Source organism: Balaenoptera acutorostrata, chromosome 4 (genome assembly GCF_949987535.1).
Source record: "Balaenoptera acutorostrata chromosome 4, mBalAcu1.1, whole genome shotgun sequence".
NCBI classification, from domain to species: Eukaryota; Metazoa; Chordata; class Mammalia; order Artiodactyla; family Balaenopteridae; genus Balaenoptera; species Balaenoptera acutorostrata.
The window spans coordinates 151,138,801-151,165,732 of NC_080067.1; the positions used below are offsets into that span (position 1 = coordinate 151,138,801).

The following is a 26,932-nucleotide window of genomic DNA, read 5'->3' on the forward strand; positions in this document are numbered from 1 at the left end:
ATGGACATTTGGGTTGTTTCCGCATTTTGGCTATTGTGAATAATGATGCTATGAACAATATCTGTTTGATTCTCTCTTTTCAGTTCTTTTGGATGTATACCTAAGAGTGGAATTGCCGAGTCATATGATAATTCTGTGTTTTGCTTTGTGAGGAACTGACAAACTGTTTTCCACAGAGGCTGCACAGTTTTACATTCTCAGCAGTAATATATGAAGGTGCTTATTTCTCCATGTCCTCACCAACACTTGAACATATATTGTGCTGTTATTGTATGGAGTGCCCTAGAAATGTCAGTTATGTGATGCTGGGTGACAGTGTTGTTTGAGTTCCCTATAGCTTTTACTGACCTTCTGTCTAGTTGTTTTGACCCCTTTATTAGTATGTAATGCCTTTTTTTATATACTTCTGATAATATTCTTTGCACCGACATCTACTTTTTCTGATGTTAATATAGCCATTCCAACTTTCTTTTGATCAAGGTTAGCATGGTACATCTTTTTCCATCCCTTTTATTTTAATCTATTTGTATATTTATTTTTAAAGTGGGTTTTTTATAAATATTGTATAGTGAGGTCCTGTTCTTTATCCAATCTTAAAAATCTCTGTATTCTAATTAGGTTGTTTTAGACCACTTATACTTAATATGATTATTGATATGATTGAATTTAAATCTATCATTTTGCTATTGGTTTTCTACTTGTCCCATTTGCTATAAGATCCTCTTTTTTTTTTTTTTGACTTATTTTGGGTTGAGTACTATTTAGGATCAATTTCATCACCTTTACTAACTTATTAGCTGTATCACTTTGTTTTCAGAAGTTGCTTTAGGATTCATTGCATATATCCTTAACTTATCACTGTCTGTCTTCAATTGATATTATACTAGTTCACTTATAGTATAAAACCTAACAACAATATACTGCCATCTCACTTCTCGTGGCCTTTATGTTACTGTGTCATGCCATTTTACTTCTACACTGCTATAAACCCCACAATACATCATCATTATTTTTGCTTTAAATAGTCCATTATCTTTTAAAACAATCTTACAAATTAAGAAAAAAGGCTCATATTTATTCATGAATTTTGTTTCCAGTGCTTTTCGTTTCTTTTTGTAGATCTAGATTTCCTTCTTATATCATTTTTCTTTTGTATGATGGACTTACTTTAATATTACTTGTAGTTCAGAAGGGTCGGTGATGAATTATTTTAGCTTTTGTTTATTAGAAAAAGTCTTCATTTTGTCTTTGTATTTGAAAGTTATTTTCACTGTTATGGTATTTCAGGTTGACAGTTTTTTCCTTCATTACTTTAGAGATGTCATTCCATTGACTTCTGGCTTGTTTCTGGGAAGTCCTTGTCCACCATGTCTGTGTTTGTCCCTCTGTACATAATGTTCTTTTTTCTCTGGCTGCTTTTAAGATTTCCTCTTTGGGTAAGTTGATTACGATGTAACTTGATTTGATTTTCTTCATGTTTTCTTCTGCTTGAGGATTGTTGACCTTCTTGGATTTATGGGTTCATAATTTTCATCAATTTTTGAAAATTTTTTTGTCATTATTTCTTTAAATACATTTTTGTCCCATCCTGTTCTTCCCCCCTGAGTGTTAAATTACACAAATATTTCTGTGTTTTTAGGGAAGAGGGAGTCTTTTCCTATGTTCCATTTTAGATCATGTCTGTCTGCACAGATAGTTTTGTCTGCACATTGACTGATCTTTCCTTTTCTAGTGTCTAATGTGATGTTAATGCCATCTAGTGTATTTTTCATTTCAGATATATTTTTCATCTCTAGGTGTTTGATTTGGGTCTTTTAAAAAATGCTTTTCATGTCTCTCCTACATGTTATGCTTTCCTCTATCTTCTTGAACATATACAATGTGTTTATAATGGCTGTTTTAAGGACCTTATGTGCTAATTATTTCCTTGGGTAATTTTCTGGTTCTTTTTCTTACTGATCAACTATCCTCATTATGAGATATATTCTCATGCTTCTTTGCATCCACGGTATTTTTTAAATGAATGAAAGACATCAAGATTTTATATCGTTGGGCTCTGTATCCTTTTAAATATTTTAAACTTTCCTCTTCAAATGTATTTGTTACTTGGAAAGTTTAGACCCTTCAGTGGCTTGTTGTTGAGCATTGTTAGGCAGTACCTAGTTTAGTCTGGTGCTCATGTGGCCCTGCCACCGGGGCTGTGCTCTTCCAAGTGCCAAGCCCAGTGGCCCCCGTGTCACAGGTTCCTTAGTCGGGTTGTCGGGAGTGTGGTCCGTTCCTGGAGCTGCGGCAGTCACAGCGATCCTTTGTCCTGCTTCTCACTGCTGCGCCTTCCCTGGCCTCAGGCACATGTGCTGATCAGTGTCCTGGCAAAGACCCAAGCGAACCCCCACCAGTCTCGGGAGCGTTTCTCAGCTCTCTCCTTTCTGGTCCTCTGCCCTGCTGATTCTCGCTGCTGTTGCCTCCTTGAACCTCAGCTGTTTCCTCATCTCAGGACTCCCCCAGGTTTGCCTAGGTTCCCCCTTCCTGCACTGTGGCCTCATAACCCTCCCAGAGCTGTAGGCTGGACAACCAGGACGCAGCACATGCGTTTCCTCCCTCAGGGTCATTGTCCTGTGCTGCCTGTTGTCCCACGTCTGAACACCCTTGTCTCATGTCTTTTGGCTGGTTCTTCATTGTTTGAGGCTGGAGAGTTCCTCCTCTTCTGGTTCCTCCTCTTCTGTCATGGCTGGAAGTGGATGTGTCTAACGTTCGCCTGGTTTTCAGTCCTCACTGGACAGACGCCTCTGGGCTGCCTGGAGGAGGCTCGGGCAGAGCTATTTACCTGCCCGTAGAGTCTGCACAGGCCGGGCTCAGAGGTCCTGCTGTCTGGGCAGAGCACTCTTCAGACTTGGAACTGAGACCATGTGGGTGGGCATCTGGGTGGGGGGTCCTACCTACACCTCATCGTGGTCTTCTCCTTACTACTCCCCACAGACTTAAAGGGGTCTGGGAGTCAACGCTGCCCTAGACTTCCATCAGGTTTAGGACTGTGGGCCAGGGTTCAGGGGAGCCTGGGCTCTGAGCGTTTATTGGTATCTTTTAAGTTCCAGACTCAGTTTAGAATCTAACCACCTTTCATGGAATTTTTTTCTCTTGGGAGACTGCCTTTGTCCTTCCAAATAACTGATTTATGACTACATTCTTTTAAAAATTTATTTAGTTTGATAAGACTTGATATCTAAGATGATAGATCATTCTTTGGGTTATTTTCTACCTATGATTTCCAGTTATAATAATTTTTTTAACCTGTTTACAGGGCTGCCTACAGACAGAGAAGCTCTTCACATGGTTCCATGTAAGTAGTGCTTCTTATGATGCCGTTGGAGAGGTATGTCTTTAAATTAAGTGATTCTTTCCACGTCAGTTGAGTTGTAAAGTCTTGCTTGCATATGAAGCCATGTGTCTTGCTGACTCTCCTTATGGCCTGGTTTCATGTCACATGAGGGATGTGTTACAGGTCAGGTGCAGCAGCAGTGTCCGTGATGTGCACGTTATCCCTTCTGGCTTCTGTAGAACCCATATTTAAAAAGAGGGAGTTTCCTCCTTTTGTTCTAACCTTTCTTCTTCAGAGTCAACCTGACTAAACTGTCCAGCAGGGGCCTGGGAGCCAGTTGTTAGCATGGGCTGAGTGGACAGTGCCTTTGTCCCGTGTTCCAGCAGTGACAAGTGTGTGCTGTGGCCGTGATGGCATCGTGTCCAGGCCCCACGGACACCTCTTTGTGGCCGTGACTCCAGTTTTGCAAAACTACCTTGAAAGGATTCCTTTTAAATTTATCCTTAAGATGCCTTTGTTTTTCTAAAGCTTATAAATGTTACTTTCTAAAAGTTTTCAGTGGTCTTGCCCAGAAGGCTGGTGTGTTCAGGCTGGCAGCTGATGTCATGCAGTGCCGGCTCTGCTCACACGAGCCCCTCACCGTGCCCTGCGGGGCAGGTGCTGTTGTTCTGCCCACTTCTCAAGGCTCGGGGAGACGACGTCTCTGTGCTTGTGGGTGGTGAGACGGGGGTCTGAGCCGAGGCCTCTGACCTCACGGGCCCGCGTCCACATCGCGATGGCAGGATTAGTGGGAGCTGCCTTGATGACGGGATGTGGGCTCCAGACTCGGTGTCTGCCCTTCTCTTCCTGGTGGCCTTAACCGCAGCCCCGAGTGGCCGCCGTGGGGTCCTGGGCTCAGCCGATCCTGATCGGAGAGCGCTCGCTATGAGCACCACAGTGACCTTCCGGCCTCGTCGCCAGCAGTCCCCTCAGGAGACACGAGAGACAGTGGCGAGGAGTCAGGGAGCATGTGCACACGGGGACGTAGGGTGGGTGGGTAACTGGACGCCCGATAGTTGAAGGGGAAAGTTCTTAGGTTACAAATTGCTTGAGCAAAGACCTTAATTGCTCTTTCATTCATTCAGCAAATATTGATAGGGCCAGCCATGCTTCTGGAATCCCAGCTTCCTTTATTACATCTGTGGGGGTCACACAACATAAAAGTAATAAGCAGATGCATCACGTAGTGTGCCGGGTGGTGAGCTTGCCGGGGAGGAACAGAGAAGGGTCGGGGTCGGGGGTGCGGGGGCAGTTGATGGGGGTCAGGGCAGCCCCTGGGAAGGGGCATCTGAGCAGAGCCTTGGAGGCACCGGAGTGGCCCCTGTGTGTGGTGGCGGGTGAAGGGCTCCAGGCCCAGGGGAGCCAGTGAGCTAAGGGGCGGGGCCCAGAGATGAGGGCAGCAGGGACACATCGGGGCCCTTGCTCACTGCGGACAATGCTGCTGAGTGTGGGAGCGGCGAGCGGGTAGTCTTTTTTCTCTGTGTTGGATTGTTTTTTCAAACTAAAGCTGTTATAATACCTGCTTCTTAGAGGACATCCAAATCCCAACTGGCTTGGGACCAACTCTGTAATTGTGCAAATCTGGATCTAATTTTCACAGAAATCCCGAGGGAAGGGCCTCTGGAACTCAGGCATATAAACAACACCCTGTGTGTGCTGGGCCTCTCTCCCCTAGACTTTGGTGTTGCCCACATCCCTCCCCCTGGCAGGCAGGGCAGTCTGACCGGTCTGCAGTTCTGGAAACAGCCAGCATGCTCTGGTGGGGCGGGCTGGCCCAGGCTACTCCCCCTGTGCGTGTGCATGGCCCCAGGGGCCTAGTGTGGGCGCTGGAGGAGGCCCGGCACCCAGGCAGAGGCAGAGCTAGCCGGGCAGTGCGAGCCGGCAGGACTGCGGTTCCACGGGACTGCGAACCCCCTGAGGCTTGGTGAAGGCAAGGCAGCAGCCTTTTTACAGGGCGCCTGTGGCCTCTTCTGTGAGCAGGGAGGGGCTGTTGGGAGCACTGAGCTGGTTGGAACAGAGACGAGTCCGCTTCCATTGGCAATCTCAATCTCGACTGAGCCCTGCAGAGTCTTCCTGCGGGATTCCTGGGCGGGGGTGGGGGGTGACGAGCCAGAACTGAACTCATCTGCAGTGGATGTTCCCCAGAGGACGTGGTGGATCCGGAAGAACTTGTTTTTCCATTTGCGCATCTTCCGAGAACTTTCCACGCTTCTTGGAGTCGGGCAAGGGGCAGTCTTCCATGGAGCAGCCGCAGACAGGCCTTTCCCCGCCTCTGTGTGTGCCTGTGCTCAGATCCGGCTGGGACCCTGACCCCGGTTTGTTCAGCGGGGACCTGGGCTCCCACAGCCCGCCCCACCTCCCCGCCCAGCTCGGGGCTGGGCCTTCAACCGCACTAAGGTCAGGGAATCAGCAAATAGTGATAACGAAAACCTTGTTGAAATTTTTATTTACTTTGAAGTCTTTTATTCTTTGTAATACTGAGAAAGATTATTTGCTTTCTAGGCTTTCCCCCCACCCTGCATTAAGATAACGACTTTCACTACACAATTGGAAAATATGAAAAAGAACTTTAAAACTCACCTATAGTGAGGGCAGACAGAGCCCCCCGACCGGGACTCCTCCCTCAGGGCCTCCTTCCCCCCGCACTACTCGTGTCCTTCTCGGTGTCCCTCCACCTGCAGCCTGTGGCTCGTGGGGCAGCCCTGTGATCACCTTCCCACAAACACCCGCTGTCCTTCCGGTCCCGCCACTGTCCCCTCCGCGCAACAGCAGTGTGGTGGTGCCCGGGAGACCGTGCAGCCCTGAAGACTGGCCGAGGGCCTGGGGGACCCCAAGCCCGCCCCAGCCCAGCCTCGCCTCAACCCCTAGCAGGTTTGCTTTGAACTGAGGCCCTTCTTGTGCAGCTGATCTTTCTTCCTCAGATTTCTGATGTAATCAGGTTTCAGTCTCAGCTGATGACCACGCCTCGTAATTCAAGGAGAAAAGCGGAAATAGGAAGATTGTGGAAAGCCTGATTAAAAAGCAGTCAGACTCTCAGCCCCGCTCCCACACCTGGACAAACCCCTTGCCCACCCTGGCTGCAGACTGGAGGGTGGAGCGGGAGCGCGGGCACGGCGGAGGGCACTGCCCTAAACAGAAGGCGGGGCCGCGCTCACGTGGATCCTGCAGCCTGCGGCCCCAGCCCCTACCCAGTCGGCCCCTCAGAGCACTGGGAGCCTGGGGTGGGCCTTCGGGCGCGGGTCGTGGAGCAGGCAGGGTGACGGCCTCCGGTGCTGCCGTCCGGCTGGTGGAGCGGCAGGGTGAGGCTCCAGGAGAGGGTCGTGGGCTGCCTCCTGCTGCGGCTGAGGGGTAGAAGGCGGGGGGCCCCTGCCTCAGAGTTTGGAGGTAAATTAACACTAAGTACATAGAAAAGTAAGCAAACAAGCAAGCCTCTCACTCACTCCAGGAAACACGCATACAAGAGGGAGATGCAGCGTGAGGTGTGAAGAGCAGCTCCGGCGCGCCTGTGGTCCCTGCTGACAGCAGGTGGACGGGGGTGTAGCACTTGGAGGGATGCGGGGAGGGTGTGGGTGGGGAGGAGTGTTCCTCCTCAGGCTCTAGGTGGAAGCTAGTGGGTGACACACAAGACCCTGGAGTCAAGAAGAGCCATACAAAGCCGGTCATTAGAACTGAGGAGAGACATAGCAAAAGAGGGAAAAAGAGCAAGACGCCTGTGGGGCAGAGGCAGGCAGAGGGCAGGCGCCACTGCTCCCCATCAGCTCCGTGGAACTCTGACTGTTAAAACTACGTACGTTTATAATTTTGTTAAAAATAAAAAGTAAAAGGTTATATTGCAAATGCTGTTTCACACCCCAAAATTTGAAAGCAGCCCCCCAGCCCCTCCGCTCTCTGCTTCTGCCGGGCCGAGCTCCCCTACATGGCCATCTGGCCCTCCCAGCGGGGCTGTGTCTTCACCACTTGGCCAGATCGTGTGGCCCCTGCCTTGCCGAATCCGGTAGAAGATCTTTCTCCTTGGGGAGCTGAGCTCTGCAGCTTTAGGCCAGCAGAGCCGCCCCTTCTGGTGTTGTGTTCTTTCAAAGGCTCCAGGACCCTGTGCTCTCCTGGTTTTGCATGTTTCTTGTGCGTCACGTCCTCCTGCTTCCCCCGCCTCCCCACCACGCGTGAGCCCGCCTTGACGCACAGCACATTCTCGGTGCTCAGAGAGGACCCTGCTGATGGTCGGTGCTTGGGGACTACGGGGTCCAAGGCACTGCTGCAGACATTTTGGTCTGTTTCACTCCAGGTTCTGCCTCTGAGGTTAAGCTGCACGCATACTTCTGTGCCCTGCTTTTAAACAGAATGGTATAGGGCAAAATGTTCCACGTTACCATTTGAAAACATTATTTTTAAAAGGTTGCATAGTTTCCACTATATGGATGTAGGTACTATTTTGTTAAATCACTCCATTTCTGTTCAATGTATTTGGATTGTTTTCAGATCTGGCACTAGTATCGGTAGTCGTGAGGTGAATTTCCTTGTGCATAATACGTCCGTCTCCCCCTTCCCGAGGCAGTATTGCGGTGTTTGTCCACGTGGAATCCTGGGTCAGAGGAGAGGGACATTTTAAAAGAGGCGTCATGTGCGATTGCCCAGTTGCTCTCGAGATGGTAGATTACAGCAGCGTGAGTGCCTGGGCTCCTGGCCCCTGAAAACCTAGGGCTTTCTGCGTCTCTAAAAGCTGAAAAGAAGCACAAGCAGGTTGAGCTTTTCGACTAGAGCTAGTGTGTCCTTCCTCATGTTTTACTGAAGACATTCAGCTTTTATGTTGCGGCTTTTATTTTCCCCAAAGAGTCATTCACCTTTTAATCTGACGTTGGCGTTTGGAGCCATTACATCAGTATTTTCCTCTGTGATATCATCTTCTATGGCATTTACATTTGGAAAATCCTTTCCGCTCCTGAAATGTGGGTAGTGACTTCTGTTTTCTTTTCTGCTTTTACTTTTTGCATTGACATGTGTAATCCACTTGGGATTTAATTTGATATATGTTATCAGGTGAATATATGTTATTTTTGCTTACAGATATTGAAAACACTATTTATTAAAAATTACTTCATTTTCCCAGTGATTTGTGCTGCTACTTTTGTCCTATGTGTGCATCTTATATGATAACGTTGTATATATTAGTGTCTATTTCTGAATTCTCTAACTGATCTGTTTGTTCTTGTGCTGGTACACTGCTTTAATTATTTTAGTTTTATGGTATATTTATTTTGGCTATTCTTGGCTACTCAATTTCTAGATGAACTTTAGGATGATTTTCAAGTTAGAAAGCTGATCAGATTGGTATTTCATTTCAAATGCATCAACCTATAATTTAAATGGCAAACAGCTGATATTTTAGCAATATTCAGTTTTTAAAAGAGGAAGATATTCTGTTTCTTCATTTATTCCGTTATTAGCCTTCAGTTATATTTTATAGCTTTCTTGCTGTAGGTTTTCTCTTTTGAGCTCTTTTCTAACTTATTTACATTATCTATTTATTGTAACTGAAGTTTTTCCTATTACGTGTCTCTAATGTTGAATAATGTATCAGTTTGTATGTATTGCATGCAGCCATGCTTTTAATTGCAATAGGTTTGTCAGTTGAATTTTGACTTATTCCTGACTTGACCCAGATGTTTTCACCGTGAACTTCACAGTGCTTGCCGTGGCTGTCTGTCCCGTACATCGTGTTCATCAAGTTACACAAGTTTCCTTCTGTTGCTCTTCTATTAAGTTGTTTTTTGAAATCAAAAATAAAAGTTGCATTTTACTAAATGCTCATTCATTGCTGTTATTACAATAGTCACAGGATTTCCTCCTTTTATCTCTTAGTGTAGAGAATTCCAATGATGAAATTCCAAGTGTTGATTCTTGGAATAAATCCTGTTAGGTCTTATTGATACTTTTGAATCTCGTCCAGTTGTAATACCTTTTCAGTATTTTATTTGGGCTAGAATGCGGGTTAATAATAGGGTTAGGGCTGGAGTTAACGTTAGTACTAGAATTGGGTTCGTGTGAGCATTAGTTATTGTAAAGGTTAGTGTGAGGGTTACGGTTTGGACCAGGGTGATATGCTCTGTACACTTCTGTGTCCGACCCAGGGGAGAAATGCCCTGGGGCTTTAGGGAACCTGGCTCTGACCTGAGGGCAGCTACCGTGGAGCCCTGAGTACTGAGAGTAGCAGCTGAGCCCATGGGGGACATGACTCTGCTGGCACACAGAGGGCCCCAAACACGGTGGCTTTAATGCGGGCAAGGTCGGTTCCCTTGGCTGTAACAGGCCTGGGGTGGATGGGCTGGGCTCCACGAGGCCCCCTGCCCAGAGGCCACGCCCACCCCACGCCCTGGGAGGCCTGTCACTCTGTGGTCCTCCCTTGACCTCTAGCTGCGGCTACTCAGGCGGTGGGAAGCAGAAGGGGCACGATGGAGGGCAAGCAGCTGCCGTTTCAGGGTTAGAAGCCCGAGTTATACTAGCTGTGTCACAGTCCACAGGACCGCTGTATGCTAACAGCGTTATGCGGCACCCGGTGGATTGCGGCAGTGCTAACGCAGGACAGCTGTGTGCCAGCGGCGGCCCGAGGACCAGGTGTGCGCTAGCCGTGTGAGGCGGTGGCCCCCCACCCCCGGAGGCTGGGCCCGCCCCGTGCAGCCACGGCTCTGCTGCCACGGAGGAGGGAGAGGGGTCTGGGGAACGGCCAGCCGTCTGCACAGGAGGGATGAGGCGTGTGAAGTGTGAGAGGACAGGACGGCAGAGGAGCCCACTGGCTGTGCGGGCGGGATGTCGGGAGGGAGGGAGCCCCACCTGGCCGCTTCCCGCCCCCAGGAGCTCTGCCAGGGCCCTGTCCCGGGGTCTCGCTGGCAGCGGTTCTGGCATCTGTGGTGCGTCCTCCTGCCCACCCCACGCCAAGATAGCAGGGCCTGCAGGACGGGGCGGCGGTGCGCACCAGCCACTGTGGAATCGTGGAGACGCAGAGCTCGTGCTCCGAGAGGGAAGGCGTTTCCACACCCTCTGGAGGAGCTCGAGGAGGGAAGGAGAAGTGCGGGGGCTGCAGCCGGCGCGGGGCTGGCTCTGCTGCTCCCCCGCCTCCCTTCCAAGGCTCTGACTCGCTCTTCCTTCCGCCAGGTGTCTCACAGGCCTGGCACCTCTTCTGGGACGCTGCCCTACTGGGCCCACCGAGGCCTTAAGGCACCCGTTCCCTCCCTCCCTTCCTTCCTTCTCTTGGCCTTTCTTTCTTTTTCCGTGGAGCATGTTCAGTCTGGGCTCTTTTTTCTGCTCTTGGAGACACTGGCGAGTGCTGTTGCCCCAGAGCAGCCTGGCATGAAGGGCTGATAGGTTTTCACGGGATGACTCATTCCTTCCTCCCTCCACTGCCTGCGCGTGGCCAGGCTGTCTGGCGGCCCTGCGCGCAGAAACAGTGGTGGAGCTGGAGCTGTGTGGCTGGCCCGTGGGGCCGGGGAGGCGTGCGGGGCTGGAGGACGAGTCGCCGCTAGGTATACTTCAGACAAGCAGGAGCCAGCCTCTCTGTGTGCTTTATTTACAAACGTGCCGCGCGTTCAGTAAGCAGCTGGCGGCTTAACCCTTGCTCTAGCGAGAGTGGGTTAGGTGTGCCCCGGGCTGGAGGGCTGTGCCCCACCTTCAGCCCTGGTTAGGGCGGCCTGGTGTTTTCTGCCCTGGGGAGTGTCTTGCACGGCCACAGGGGCCAAGCATGCTTCTACTTCTCCAGTTAAACACACTCGCTCTGCTTATTCAGGCCTCCATGTTCTTTCTCCAAAACTCAAGTGGCACTTATGGGTGATACCGTTCGGTTTAGCGTGCGCTCCCAGGCACTTTGGCATCAGGGAGGCTGTCTTCTCTTTGGATGTGAGGAGTAACCATTGGTACGCTCCAGTAACACTGAGCTGGAGAGAGGTTTTCAGTGTGGGCCTTCACCTTTTCCAAGAGCTCTGGCTGTTTCACTCTTTCAGGGCACAAGGCTATCACCCTGCAGCTTTGTTCACCCTGTAACCGAGTCCCTGTGCTTGATTTTACCCGCCTGTCTCCCAGCTCTGCATCCTAGCACGCCTGTCATGAAAGGCCTCCGCACCACTCAGCGCACGTGCTCCGTCTGTGTGGAGCCGGGGCCTCAGGCCAGACGCAGCAGGCTGGGTGCAGCTGGAGCGCAGCTGTTCCTGGACGCACAGCAGTGAGCTCTTCTCATTGTCCCCTGTATTAATTCGGCAGAGTGTGGGTGAAAGTCATGGGAAGAGAACCTTCCAGTAGGAGCCCTCCTGGGCCAGTGGAGTCAGCCAGCCGGAGACTGGTTCTGCTTCCAGCCCTTCTCCTGGATCACCCTGTGACCTGGGCACCTTGGCTAGGTCATTGTCCCCGTCTGTGCTGCTTCTCCATCTGTGAGACTGGATCTCCTTACCTGTCCTGCCCAGTCCCAGAGCAGGAGGTTCAGGCCATTTAAGCTTCTACGGAGAGGGCAGGGAGCGTCAGGGTCTTTCCAGGGGTAAATGTATGACCGTATGAGAAGATGGTCATAGTATTTGCTGTGTTCCAGGCAGAAGTTCCTCCCTGGGTCCCCACAATTCTCCAAGGCCCCTGACTAGCCTGCTTTGTCAGCAAAGAAACTGAAGTCAGCACCAGAGCAGAGTCAAGTCCAGAGCTCCCCTTCCAGACCTTCTCGTAACCCCCTCACTTCACCACTATTAAAGGGTATGAAGTTCAGACTTCAAGTCTCATGGCCAGGTTATTTACAGGAAATTGGGCCATTTTCCGTTTTCACAAGCAGTCTTGGAGAGTGCCTGTTATAGCCCAAGGTAACACTGTGCGCTGGTGCAAAAGGTTTTTCTTTTTGTTTGTTTGGTTTTTTCTCTATCAGTGAAGTTGAAGTTTTTGTCTTAATTGAAGTATAGTTGATTTACAATGTTGTGTTAATTTCTGCAGTATAGCAAAGTGACTCAGTTATACATATATATGCATTACTTTTTAAATATTCTTTTCCATTACAGTTTATCATAGGATATTGAATACAGTTCTCTGTGCCGTACAGTAGGACCTTGTTGTTTATTCATTCCATATATAATAGCTTACATCTGCTAACCCCAACTTCCCACGCCATCCCTCCCCCAGTCCCTTCCCCCTTGGCAGCCACAAGTCTGTTCTCTATGTCTGTGAGCCTGTTTCTGTTTCATAGATAGGTTCATTTGTGTCATATTTCAGATTCCACATATAAGTGATACCATATGGTATTTGTCTTTCTCTTTCTGACTTACTTCACTCAGTATAATAATCTCTAGTTGCATCCATGTTGCTGCAAATGGCATTATTTCGTTCTTTTTTATGGCTGAGTAGTGTTCCATTGTATATATGTACCACATCTTCTTTATCCATTCATCTGTCGATGGACATTTAGGTTGTTTCCATGTCTTGGCTATTGTGAATAATGCTGCTGTGAACATTGGGGTATATGTATCTTTTTGAATTAGAGTTTTGTCTGGATATATGCCCAGGAGTGGGATTGCTGGATCATATGGTAATTCTATTTTTTGTTTTCTGAGGAATCTCCATACTGTTTTCCAGAGCGGCTGCACCAACTTACATTTCCACCAACAGGGTAGGAGGGTTCCGTTTTCTCAGCATCCTCTCCAGCATTTGTTATTTGTAGAGTATTTAATGATGGCCATTTTGACTGGTGTGAGGTGGTGCCTCATTGTAGTTTTGATTTATATTACCCCTATAATTAGAGATGTTGAGCATCTTTTCATGTGCCTATTGGCCATCTGTATTTCTTCTTTGGAGAATTGTCTCTCTAGGTCTTCTGCCCATTTTTTGATTGGGTTGTTTGTTTTTTTGTTGTTGACTTGTATGAGCTGTTTGTATATTTGGAATTTAAGCCCTTGTCTCGCATCATTTGCAAATATTTTCTCTCAGTCTGTAGATTGTCTTTTCATTTTGTTTGTGGTTTCCTTTGCTGTGCAAAAGCTTGAAAGTTTGATTAGGTCCTATTTGTTTATTTTTGTTTTTATTTCTATTGCCTTGGGAGACTGACTTAAGAAAACATTAGCAGGATTTATGTCAGAGAATGGCAAAACGTATTTCTTTTTTCCAGGTTGAGAGGGAAGAAAGTATGGTAAGGTGAGGACTGAAGATGTCCGTTGGATTTGGCGTGACTGAGAGGGAAGCTCAGCTCAGTGCTGCCAGAGGAGGCCAGGGTCACTGGAGAGGGAGCATGTGGGTGGCTGTTTAAATGTCTGACTCTGAAAACATGGGTCTAGGGGAGAGTTATCTGCTTGTTTTTTAACAGGAGCTATTTGAATATGTTTAAAACCTGAAAGGGAGTTAGTAAAGAAACAAATTTTGAAGATTAAGGAGACAGAGAGAGCCTGGAATGCTGCTGAGATGCTGGTCTCCAAGGAGTCCGGCAGTGGCGTTTGGGCTTAGAGCACAGGGGCTGCTGTTTGCCAAGAGTGGGATGTTCTTCTCTTACGCAGTCAGGTACCAGGCTTTGACCCTCAGACTGTGCTCCAGTATCTTCTGTGGGTTCAGTGCCTTCTGGCAGTGTGGCTTCCTTTCAGTCCAAATCCAGTCCAGATCCAGTCCAGGGTCTGGTCTTGGATCCACTTGTACTTGGTTGTCTGGGGTCTTTAGTCTCCTTTAATGTGGAACATTTTCACAGCCTTCCTGTCAATTTTCTGACATTGGCATTGTGAAGAATATGGCGATATATATTGCAGATATTTTTTTCCATTTATTTGTCATAAATATTTTCTCATGGCAATTTTGCTGTGCCAAATATTTTTATTTTTTATAAAGTTGAATTTATCTTTTATTGCATCTGGGGTTTTTAGTCATAGTTGGATAGTCTTTTCCTACATTCAAATTAAAGAGAAAATCACTCATATTTTATTTAGTACTTGTGTAGTTTCATTTTTTGTTTTTTAAAAAATTTTCAGTATTTTTTTTCTATAGGATACTTATTTTCTTATTTTATTAACTTCTGTTCTTATTTCCTTCCTTTTGCTTTTTGGGGTTCATTTTGCTGTTCTTTTCCTAATTTATATTAGATTTTTGCTCGTTGATATTCAGCATTCTTTTCATATAGATAAGCATTTAAAATGAAACATTTCTTTCTAAGTACAGCTTGTTGCAGTGCACAAATTAAGATATATAGTACTTTTATAATCCTTAATTTTATGTTTCTACTATGACTTCTTTTTTGACTTATGAGTTATTAACAAGTGTTTCTCAATTCCAAACACATGGAGTTTTAAAAATATGTTAATAACATTAAATGACACAAATGAACCTATTTACAAAACAGAAACAGACTCATAGACTTAGAGAAGGAATTTATGGTTACTGGGGGGAAGGGCGTGGGGGAGGGATAGTTAGGGAGTGTGGGATCAACATAGACACACTACTATATATAAAATGGATAACCAACAAGGACCTACTGTATAGAACAGGGAACTCTGCTCAATATTATGTAACAACCTAAATGGGAAAAGAATTTGAAAAAGAATAGGTACATGTATATGTATAACTGAATCACCTTGCTGTACACCTGAAACTAACACAACATTGTTAATCACCTATACGCCAATATAAAATAAAAAGTTAAAAAAAATAGATAAGCAACAAGGATGTATTGTACAGCATAGGGAAATACAGCCATTATCTTATAACTTTAAATGGAGTATAATCAATAAAATTTTGAATTACTTTGTTAAAATACATATATTATGTTAAAAATATACATTGTTATTTATATATACAATATTTTTGAATATTTTAATTTCTTGGTTCACTGCATTGTTGACAAGGTGGTCTCTGTGTTCATCGTCTTTCACGTGCATGGAGGATGACTCATGTGTGATCGAGCATCAGAAATGTTCTGTGCTTCAAAGCAGAACATATTCCGCTGGTTTGGAGTGTAAGATCTATGTATGTCCACTGGATGAAGCTTGGAAATCTTGTTTAAATTTTTTCTATCCTTTTAAATATTTTTCTCTGATACATCAATCACTGTGAGAGTTGTGTTTATAAATCTGCCAGTATGATTGTAAGTTTGTCTTTTTCTTATATTTCTGTTCGTTTCTGCTTTGTATAAAATGTTGACACTTTCTTGGAGGGTACATGCACGTCTGGAACTGTTGTAATATCTTACTAATAAATTGAGCCCTTTTATCTGTACGTGATGTGGTCTATAACTGGTCTTGCATCTTTGCCTTAAAGTAAATTTTCTCTGATACATTTGCCCAGTATATATTTTTCTTCCTCATTCTTTCAGTCTCTTTGTATGTTTTAGCTGTATCTTTCAAGATGGTATCCAGTGGAATTTTTTTTCCTCTCAGACCATCTTTGTCTTTTATAGATTGGAGAGTTTAGTTTACTTTCATGTACTTTAATTACTTATAGATTTGGACTCCTTCCTACAATCTTAATATGGGCTTTCTGTTTAGCTCAACTTTTTAATGTTTATTTTTACTCTTCACAGTTTTGATTGACAGATTATATTTTTCCTCATCAGTTTTCTCCTTCACTGTATAATTTTGGCTTCTCTTATTTTCATGTTTGTCTTACATGTGTACTTGATTTATCAATGTTTAAAGTTAATCAGTATCTTTAACCATATCCCAAATGATATAAGAATCTTAAAATACTTTATCTTTGGTTATCCTCTCCTGACTCACATGTTATTTTCATTCTCTGTTGTTGTATGTTTAACGCCATGCAGCCCTCTTTATATTACACATCACTGTCCGTTTAGATGGGCTTACGCCCCACCACTGTCTTTGCTCTTCATTTCTTCTTTTTTTTTTTTTAAAGAAATTCACGTTCTTTTATTTATTTATTTATTTATTTATGACTGTGTTGAGTCTTCGTTTCTGTGCGAGGGCTTTCTCTAGTTGCGGCAAGCGGGGGCCACTCTTCATCGCGGTGCGCGGGCCTCTCACCATCGCGGCCTCTCTTGTTGCGGAGCACAGGCTCCAGACGCGCAGGCTCAGTAATTGTGGCTCACGGGCCCAGTTGCTCCGTGGCATGTGGGATCTTCCCAGACCAGGGCTCGAACCCGTGTCCCCTGCATTGGCAGGCAGATTCTCAACCACTGCGCCACCAGGGAAGCCCTTCATTTCTTCTTGTTTTTTAGATGCTGCTGCTTCTAAAGTGCATCATGGTGAGAGTGTTAGTAGAAAACAATTTTAAACTGAAAACCTTCTTTATTTTCCTTTTATGTTTTATTTTTAATGTTCAGAACATATTTTATTTAATAAGTCATTCTGAAGTTGTTTTACCTAAGATTGCTTTCAAAAATGAAAATCAGTTCTAATGGGAAAAATTGGCATGCAACATACTCTCCTTTAGGAAAAACTTTGTTTACATGTTCAAGAGTAGTGATATATCTTTGCCTTGTTAAATACATATATGATATTGCCATAATGAAAAGGGGTATCGTAGGAATAGTTCAAATATCTAGTAAAAAGTTAATGTTGAAAAATCAACATATCTTTTCAGTTCTGTTCTGGAAGTCTGGTGTGTTGACTTACTTGTTGGATCCTTGCCAGTGGGAGTTTTTTTTGTTGTTTTTTTTTTGTGATTATTTTTTCACTGCCTTATTTCCTTCTCTGTGGTTGTTTAATTTTGGCTTGCAAATCTACCAAAATCTGCCAGTGTCTCTATTTATGACTCCTAGAAATTATTTTAAGTTTTCAGTAGCATTTTTTAAATTTTCATTTTTTCTCTTGTTACAGCTTGAAAATCCTCATGAGTTTTATGTTGAGCATGATATCATCTCTCAATGCCCTAAAGGCATAGATGGAACTCGCCATGGATCCTAGTTCAGGCTTTAATAGGGGCTGAAAATTCAGTAACAGAGCAGCTGCTAACAGTTCCCACTCTTAGCTGAAAGCAAATAAAACAAAAATGTCTTGAAATAACTTTAAAATTATCTTTCACTTTAATTCTTAAAAGATATTTAAGAAAGATATTTCTTAACTTTCTGGGTGGAAAGTTACTTTCTTGGAGTTGGCAACCATAATATTCTGCTGTCTTTGGCTTCCATTGCTGTAGAGAAGCTGCCTTTTAATCTAAATGATACTCATTTCAAGGAATTTTTGAAACTGGTTACTTTTAAGATCTTCTCTGTCTTTGGTGTTGTATAGTTTCGCCATGGTGTATCTAGGTATAGATTTCTTTATGTTTATCCTTAATGGGAGTCATCTTATTTTTTTATTTTCACATCAAGTTTATTGAGGTATAATTTATGTAGTATAAAATTCACTTTTTTTAAGGGATACAGTTTTATGAGTTTTGACAGACATATGCAGATATTAGCTATCAACACAATCATAATATAGAATATTTTCCCCACCCCCAAATTCCCTCATGCACCTTCTCCCTTCACCTCAAGCCCCAAACACTGATCTGTTTGTTGTATCTGCAATTTTACTTCCTCAGAACATTCTATAAATGGAATCACAGTGTGTAGCTTTTTGAGTTTGTTTTTTTTTTCTGCTTACCCATAATGCTTTTGAGATGCATCCATATTGTTGTTGTCACATTTAATGAATGTACCGCAATTTTTTTATCCATCCACTGATTGATGGACATTTGGAGATTTACAGTTTCAGAGATCATGAATAAACCTGCTGTAAACTTTCTCACATAGGCCTTTATGTGGATGTATGTCCTCGTTTTTAATAGGTAAATACCTAAGAGTGGGCTTTTCTAGGTCATATAAGAAGTGTGTGTTTAACTTTGTAAGAAACGCCAGAGTCGTTTTCCTAAGTTACTGCACTATTTGGCATTCCCACAAGCATTTGCTCTTGAAATGTTAGCTCTCGACGTCAGTTTTTAAAATCTTATTCTTTCTAGTGGGTGTATAGTGGTATCTCATAGTTTTCATTCGCATTTTTTGATGACAGATGATATTGAACATCTTTCCTATGTTTATTTGCCATCTGTGTGTCTTCTTTGGTGAAATGTCTGTTCAAATATTTTGCCTATTAAAAATTTTGTACTAATTGTGTTATTATTATTGAGTTGTGAGGGTTTGTTGAATACTCTGGATACCAGTCATTTATGAGGTACATCTTTTCCAAATATTTTCTCCCAAAGTGTGGCTTGAGTGTTTATTTTCTGAACAGTGTCTTTCAAAACAGCAGTGTTTAATCTTGATAAAGTAAAATTTGTCAAATTTTTTTCTTTTATGGTTAGTGCTCTATTTCCTAGCCAAAAATTCTGTGCCTTCCTCAAGGTCACAAAAATTACTTCCCATTTTTTTCCTGGAAATTGTATAGTATTGGGTTTTACATTTTTCCCCTCTGATCCATTTTGAGCTATTGTTTTTTAATATGGTGCAAGATATAGGTATAGTTTCTTTTTTCCCCTGTGGATGTACATTTCTTTTAGCATGGTTTGTTAAGGACTGTTGTTTTCTCTGTTGATTGTCTTTTCTTCTTCGTCGGTCGACCATATATGGGTGGATCTATTTCTGGACTTTGTGTTCTGTTTAATTGCTTTATACGCCTGTTCTCTCACCAATACTGCAGTATTTTGGTTACTGCAGCATATTCCAGTAAGCCTCGAAATCAAGTAGGATGAGTCCTCCAATGTTAGTTTTCTTTTTCAAAATTGTTGGGTTTTTTTTTTTTTTTAACTGGAGTATAGTTGGTTTACAATGTTGTGTTAGTCTCAGGTGTATTACAAAGTGATTCAGTTATACATATATATCTATTTTTTCAGATTCTTTTCCTTTATATGTTATTATAAAATACTGAGTATAGTTCTCTGTGCTATACAGTAGGTCCTTGTTGGTTATCTATTTTGTATATAGCAATGTGTGTATGATAATCCCAAACTCCTAATTTATCCGTCCTGCCCCTTTCCCCTTTGGTAACCATGTTTGTTTTTTAAGTCTGTGGGTCTATTTCTGTTTTGTATATAAGTTCATTTGTGTCTTTTTTTTTTGGATTCCACATATAAGAGATATCATAAGATATTTGTCTTTCTCTGACTACTTCACTTAGGATAATAATCTCTAGGTCCATCCATGTTGCTGCAAATGGCATCATTTCATTCTTTTTATGCCTTCTTACATAGGTTTATTCCTAGGTATTTTATTCTTTTTGATGTGATGGTAAATGGGATTGTTTCCTTAATTTCTCTTTCTGATCTTTCGTTGTTAGCGTGTAGAAATGCAACAGATTTCTGTATGTTAATTTTGTATCCTGCAACTTTAGCGAATTCATTGATGAGCTCTAGTAGTTTTCTGGTAGCGTCTTTAGGATTTTCTGTGTATAGTATCATGTCATTTCTTTTCCTATTCTAAGTCCTTTGCTTTTCCATATAAATTTTAGAATCAGTTTGTCAATTTCTACACAAAAGACTGCTGGGATTTTGATTGGAATTGTATTGGATCTAGAGATCCATTTGAGGGTAATTGGCATCTTTTTTGTTTCTTTATTTTTGAGATAAAATTCATATATCATGGCAGTCACCATTTTAAAGTGTAAAGTTCAGTGGTTTTCAGTCTGTTCTTTAGCTTGTGCATCCATCACCACTATCTGATTCTATAAACGTCGTCATCACCCTTAAAGGAAAGTGTGACGACATACCCATTAATAGTCATTCTATATTCATTCCTTCCTCCCAGCCCCTGGCAATCACTAATCTACTTTCTATCTCTATGAATTTGCCCATTCTGGACATTTCATATAAATGGAATCATACAATATACCACCTTTTGTGTCTGGCTTTTTCACTTAGCATAATATTTTCAAGGTCTGTGTATAATGTAGCATCTTTTAGTACTGTATTCCTTTTTGAGGCTAAATAATACTCCATTGTATGGATGCAGCACATTTTCTTTATTTATTCTTCAGTTGATGGATTTTGAGTTATTTCCACCTTTTGGCTATTATGAATATTTACGTATAATTTTTTGTATGAATATATGTTTTAATTTATTGGGTTTATATCTAGGAGTGGAATTGTGGGATTACATGGTAACTCTATGTTTAACTTTTTGAAGAAATGCCGAACTATTTTCCAATGTATCTACACCATTTTACATTCCCACTAGCAATGTTTCAGTGTTCCAATTTCTCTGTATCACTTGCTATTTTCCAGTTGTTTGGTTCTAGCCATTCTAGAGGGTAGGAAGTGGTATCTCATTGTGGTATTGATTAACATTTTTCTAATGACTAGTGATGTTAAGCATCTTTTCATGTGCTTATTGGCCATTTGTATATCTTCTTTGGAGAAGTGTCTATTCAAATTCCTTTCCCACTTTTTAATTGGGATGTCTTTTTTATTGTTGATTTATAAATTCTGGATACTAGACCCTTAGATATATAATTGATATAATTTTTCTCCCATTCTTTGGATTGGCTTTTCACTTTCTTGGTGGTGTGCTTTGGTACACAAAAGTTTTAAAATTTTATGAAGTCCAATTATGTATTTTTTCTTTGGTTACTTGTGTTTTAAAAACTTGCCAAATCCAATGTTATGAAGCTTTTGCCCTATTTTCTTCTAAGAGCTTTATAGTTTTAGCTCTAACATTTAGATTTCTGATCCATTATGAGTTAATTTTTGTATATGGTGTAAATCAAGAGTCCAAATTCATTCTCTTGCATGTGGATGTCCAGCTGTCTCAGCACCATTTGTTGAAAAAACTATTCCTTCCTCCAGTAAATGGTCTTAGCATCCTAGTTGAAATTCACTTGATCATAGATGTATGGATTTATTTCTAGACTCTCAATTCGAAGCCATTATCTATACGTATATCATTATGCTAGTACTACACAATCTCGACTTCCATAAATTTGTAGTAGGTTTTGAAATTGGCAAGGGTGAGTCCTTTGACTTTGTTCTTCTTTTTCAAGATTGTTTTGGGTATTTGGATATTCTGGTTTTTTGTTTTTTGTTTTGCAATTCCATATCAATGTTAGGATCAGCTTGCCCGTTTATGTAAAAAAGGGCAGATAGATATTTGACAATGATTATCTTGAATTTGTAGATAAATTTGGGAGTGTTGTCTTGTTAAAAATGTGAAGTCTTTCAGTCCAGGAACAGAGGATGTCTTTACATTTATTTAGGTCTCCGGTAATTTATTTCAGTGATTTTTTTTTTTTTTTTTTTTTTTAGTTTTCACAGTACAAGTCTCACATTTTTGTTAAACTTATTCCTAAGTGTTTTATTATTTTCCATGCTATTATGAATGTAATTGTTTTCTTACTTTCATTTTGAATTTTTCTTGCTAGTGTGTATAAATACAGCTGAATTTTGTACATTGATCTTATTATATCTTGCAACCTTATTGAACTTGTTTATTAGCACTATTTTTGGTTTTTTTTACAGATCCCAATCCATATACTCTATTTCTTTCACTTCCTTTATTGCACTTACTTAGGATCTCCAGTATGATGTTGGTTAGAGATGGTGAGGATGGACATCCTTGCCTTGTTTCTGATGCTGGCGGAACAGCATTCAGTTTCTCACCATTAAGTGTGATGATGGCTATAGGTTTTCATAGATCCTTTTATCAGGTTTAGGAATGTGTTAAGAATTTTTATCATGAAATGCTTGTTGAATTTTCTCAAATGCTTTTTCTATTGAAATAATGGTTTTCATTTTTAATCTATATAAATGGTAAATTACAGTGTCTGATTTTCAAATGTTGAACTAACATTACTGGGTCAAATCCTACCTAGTTATGATGTATTATGTGAAAGGGATTTTGTTAAGGATTCTTGCATGTATATTCATGAGGTATTTGGAGGTGTAGCTTTCTTTCCTTGAAATGGCTTTTTGTGGTTTTGTTGTTGACGTAATTTTGACCTCATAAAATGAGTGGGGAAGTGTTCCCTCCTTTCTTATTTTCCGGAGGAGTTTGTGTAGAATCTGTGTTCTGTATTTCTTAATTGTTTATTAGAATTTTCCATTAAAGCCATTTGAGTGTGGAGTTTTCTTTGTTGGAAAGTTTTAAACTGAATTCAATTTCTTTCACTGTTATGAGACTCTTCACTTTTTTGTGTGGATCCAAGTTTCCGTTTGATGTCATCATCCTTCTACTGGAGCAGCTTCCTTTAACATTTCATGTTATTTATCTGATATTAACTTCTGCCACATTTTACTCTTCTTCAAGAACCCCAATTACATCTTGTCAGACTTTCTTCCTCTATACTTTGTGTCACTTAACTTCTTTTCCAAATTCACCATTTGTCTATGGTCTTTTGCTGTAACCTATAGTAATTATCCAGAAGGGAGCCCAGAGAGACAAAGCAATATAAACAGTGAAAGAGAGGATAAAATACTTAGAGAGAGACTGAAAAGACATAATGGAATTCACTGGTGTTCAGAAGGAGAAGAGAGAGGAGTGGGGTAGAGGTAGTATTTGAGGAGCTAATGGCTAACAGTTTTACAGAATTGATGAAAGCCACCACTGTATAGTTTCAAAAGCCTAACAAATACCAGTCAGGTGAAATGAAGAGAAATCTGTGTCTCGGCAGATCATGCTGAACCTCTAGAATACCAAAGACAAGTAAAAGATCTTAACATAGAGAAAAGAAATTGTTTGAAGAAGGAACATTAAGGCCATCAGTTGACTTTTAACTGCACTGATGGAGACAGGAAAATGGTTGGATCTTCCATGTGGTGGGAGAAAAGAAATCCCCCAGCATTCTGTACTTCTTGAATAAGTTGTTCAGGAATGAGGACAAAATAAACACATTTCATAGAAACAAAAGCTGAGAGAGCTTGATACTATAGGCCTTCATTAAAAGCATTTCTAAAGGATCTATATCAAGAAGAAAGAACGTTTGCCTATATGGAAGTTCCGAGATTTAAGAAGTTAAAAACAGAGCAAATTGTGTGTGTTTCAGTTAATCCAAACACACATTAAATGTTTAAAGCAATGAGGCAAATGTCTGCTGGGCTTAACAACAAAGAGTAGAACTGAAATGCAGGAACGTCAGTGGGGAAGGAGTGGAGTTACAGGGTTTTAAGATCCGGGGGTTGCTTGGGTGGAGTGTGAGGATATCAGACTTTGATAAGTTAGGGATTTATGTGATCATTTTTAGGGTAAGAAGTAAAAAGAAAAACATGTATAAAGTAGTGGAGGGAAAAGTCTAAAAGATGACAGTAAAGGAGACTTATAAGAAACATAAGGAAGGTAGAAAACACAACAAAAAATGGCACATAAATCCATATATACCAAACCTTCCATAAATATTAATGGGCTCCATGCTTTAAAGAATTGCACTGAAAGAATGTTCCCTCAGAGCTCCACTGTCTTAGCATTGGGTGTTGCCATGGTGGAGCTTTAGAGCTCACTCCTCATCCTTGGATTTTTCTAAATTTAATCAGAATATTGTTCTTTGGGTCCTCTATGTTCATTCCTTCTGGGATTTAAGGACCTCTTCTTCATATCTTTCACACTTTCTCTTTTTCGTTTCACTCTGCATTCTGGAAAGTTCCTTGGCTTCATCTTCCTTCTGCTTCACTATGAAGCTGTGTCTATTTACATAGTATGTGTCCATAGGTTTTTATTTTGACAATATTTTTCCCTCTCAAGGTGTCTACTTGTTTCTCTCTCCTATAGGGAATGTATCCATCGCCTTGAACATAGACATGAGTGCTTATTGTTTGCTTGGTGATTTCTCAGATGACCACTCTTATTTTGAGCTTGGTGTCTCTCTTTCATCACATTGGTCTTCTTCAAATATTGTTTCTTTGTTGGCTGATGAGTTTTGCATTTTGAGAATGCCTGTCTCTGGTGAGTCTGGTAAGAAGTTGAGGGGTGTGTGGCCAGGTGTGGCTTGTCCCAGGCCATCCTGCCTCTCTCCTCTTTGGCCCGTGTGGGGTGGACACCACCGCTGCCCTGGCGGGAAGTTGCTGTGCAGGCAGCCGCCCTGACAGCATCTCCCGGCTCCTGCTCGCGGTTGTGTCCGCTTCGCCATCTGACTCCTCCGTGGAACTCTCTCGGAACAGTCATTTCTCCATAGACTTTTCCTCCTCTGCTTTCTTTCTATGTTGTTTTCTGTTGCTGTGTAACAAATAGCCCACAACTGAGTGGCTTAAAACAACAAATATGTATTATCTCAGGATTTTTGTGGCTCAGGAACTTAGGGGTGACTTAGCTGGTGGTTCTGGCTCTGGGTCTGTCATGAGGGTGCAGATGCTGGCCTTGCTGTGTCACCCGAAGGTCGGCTGCGCTGGAGCAGCTTCTCCCAAGCTGGCCTTGTCGTGTGGCCTCGGGCAGGAGGCCTCAGCTCCTCAGCTCCGGGCCTCTCCCGAGGGTGGCTAGTGTCCTTCTGGCCTCTGGTCCACTCCCCCGAAGCGAGTGATCCAAGAGGGGGAGTGAGGAGGAAGCCACATCCTCGCCTTGGATGTCACACAGTGTCCCTTCTGTGCCATCCCTTCTGGGGGGGAGGGACACTGCTCTCTACTTTATTCAGGGAGACTGTGGACACGTCTGAAACCCCCTCCCTCTCGCTGAGGAAGCTCTCCCGTGTCCTCATGGTCTGTAGGTCCATCTCCACGTGGCCCTTGTAGAGCAGACCAGTCACAAGCCTTCACCACGATGGCACGAACCTGGGCTTTTCATGTCCTATAGTTGTTGTGGTTGTTTTCATCGTCTTGTCTTTGGTTATAGGCTTTTGTCTACGTAGTTTCATTTAAAAAGCAGTACGTGTCTGACTTTCTTTCTTGCGTTGTTGAGTCTGACACACGGTTCTTTGAAGTTTCCAAGCGGGTCACTCTTGGGCAGACAGTGCTGCAGCGGGTGCTGAATCTTTCCTCCCTCTCACCCACGGCATCGCTGGAGACAAGATGCAAATAGCAAGGGCATTTCTATTATTTAAGGCACATTTTGCAGTTCCCGTCGTGGAGTGAAATCGCATTTCCTTATTTCTGGGTTGGATGACATATTGGATGATGATTTATTTATTCAACATTCATTCGCTTCTCACCGTGCTCTGATCACGCCCTGGGCCCTGTGCGGGGCTCTGGGCACAGTTTCCGGCCACAGCTCCCCACCTGCCGAGGCTCCGGGCAAGGGGGACACAGGCCCTTCAGTGTTGGCACTGTGGTGTCTGTGGTCGTGGGGAGAGCCTCGATCGAGGGCTGTCTGCATGCGAATTTCACGTCTGCTCTCCTTCCCCTTCTTCCCCTGAACTCTCTCTGCAGAGAGTCCTTGGAAGATGAGCAGGTAGAAGGAGGCAGGATTAACTGCAGAGAGTGTTTGCTTGAGCGCCGGTCAGAGCCGAGGATCAGACCAGATGTGGACGGTGTGGCCGCAGTGGCCCTGGCGACCTGGTGCTCAGGTGCCTTCACAGCTTCCCGCGTGGGCACTTGACCCCGGACCCCGCCTCAGTGCCGTCAGCCCTGTGCGGGTCGCTTGCTTTCCCTGGGCTGCTGTGGGTCACGAGCTCTGCACATCCATCCAACACACGGCCTTGCTCTTCTCCTTGAGGGCTTCTCAGAGGACACGCGCTCTTCTCCGTTTGTCGTGCTCCTGGAAGCCTTCATCTGGTCACGGGTTCCTGGGGGTCCAGTCCTACCGCGTTCAGGATTTGCTCATTAGGCTTGATTTCGTCTGCATCAAACAACCAATTAGCTTAGCTTCTAATCATATAATGTGTCTAATGCTGTACATGGCTTTCACCGTTAAAATCACTGCAGAGAAATAGCTTTATTATTGTGAAACGAGCTCTAGGCCCGCCCCCTGCTTTTTTTCTTCTTGAAATCATTGTTTCTGTGATACACTTTCACAAAGATGACGGCGCTGAGCAAAAGCAGCTGGCTGTCCCCTAGTCGCCCCGTGTGTGTGGGCTGCAGGGTGTCCCGACCCTGTTTCTGTTCCAGTTCATCTTGCTGCCGAAGCCCCTCTCGGAAGCCTGGCTTCGCGGGTGGCAGGCATTCACGGGGCAGCTTGTGCCGGACGTGGACATGGACGTGGACATGGACGTGGACGTGCCCGGCAGATGGGAGCCCTCAGGGAGCTTTCTGGGAGGGGACAGGCGGATGTGGTTAGTGCCTGGGGGTGGGGCGTGGCACGGAGTCAGCCACCCTGAGGGTGCTTTTAATTTAAACAAAGTCATAGAACGTGAAAGTGAGCTTTAAAATGTTCGCTTCTCTTTGCCACATTCTGGTGAGGCAGAGCGGTGTCATCGTTCCGTGTTTGCTAAGTGATGATGGCAAGTGTGGAGGCAGATGCGAGCTTCCCGGGCGCGGGCTGGGGCCGAGCCAGAGATGCGGTGCCCCGGGAAGGAGGGGCCGGGGGCTCGAGGTTAGCCCTGTGGCTGCGCCGGGGCCCCAGGGGCTCGCTCTGCGCAGGCAGCGAGGGTGGCACAGGCCCAGGGCACGCTGGGCAGGGCGTCGACTCCCGCTCCCCGTGGGCACAGCCTGGCCTGCCTGGAGCACCTCCTCCCCATACGTGCACGTGCCCTGCACACGAGGAGCCGCGAGGAGGGCCCAGCCCAGGGAACTATGGGGACGTGGGCACAGCAGGCCCAGCGCCGGCCTGTCCTGGCAGCTCCTCGAGGAGGCCAAGGACTTGGGCTGGGT

The 26,932-nt window shown here is 43.9% G+C and overlaps 1 protein-coding gene across 14 annotated transcripts in view; it reads left to right on the forward strand.

Moving 5' to 3' along the window:
• The window catches only part of PCBP3 (poly(rC) binding protein 3), a 214,895-nt gene that overhangs the window by 81,734 nt on the left and 106,229 nt on the right, over positions 1-26,932 (forward strand). For 13 of the 14 annotated variants that reach the window (XM_057545909.1, XM_057545903.1, XM_057545902.1 and 10 more), the window contains exon 2: positions 3,299-3,337. The exons of the other annotated variant lie outside the window; for it this stretch is intronic. The gene's annotated coding sequence lies outside the window, so the exon portion shown is untranslated. The remainder of the gene's footprint in view (positions 1-3,298; positions 3,338-26,932) is intronic. 14 annotated transcript variants of the gene reach the window in all.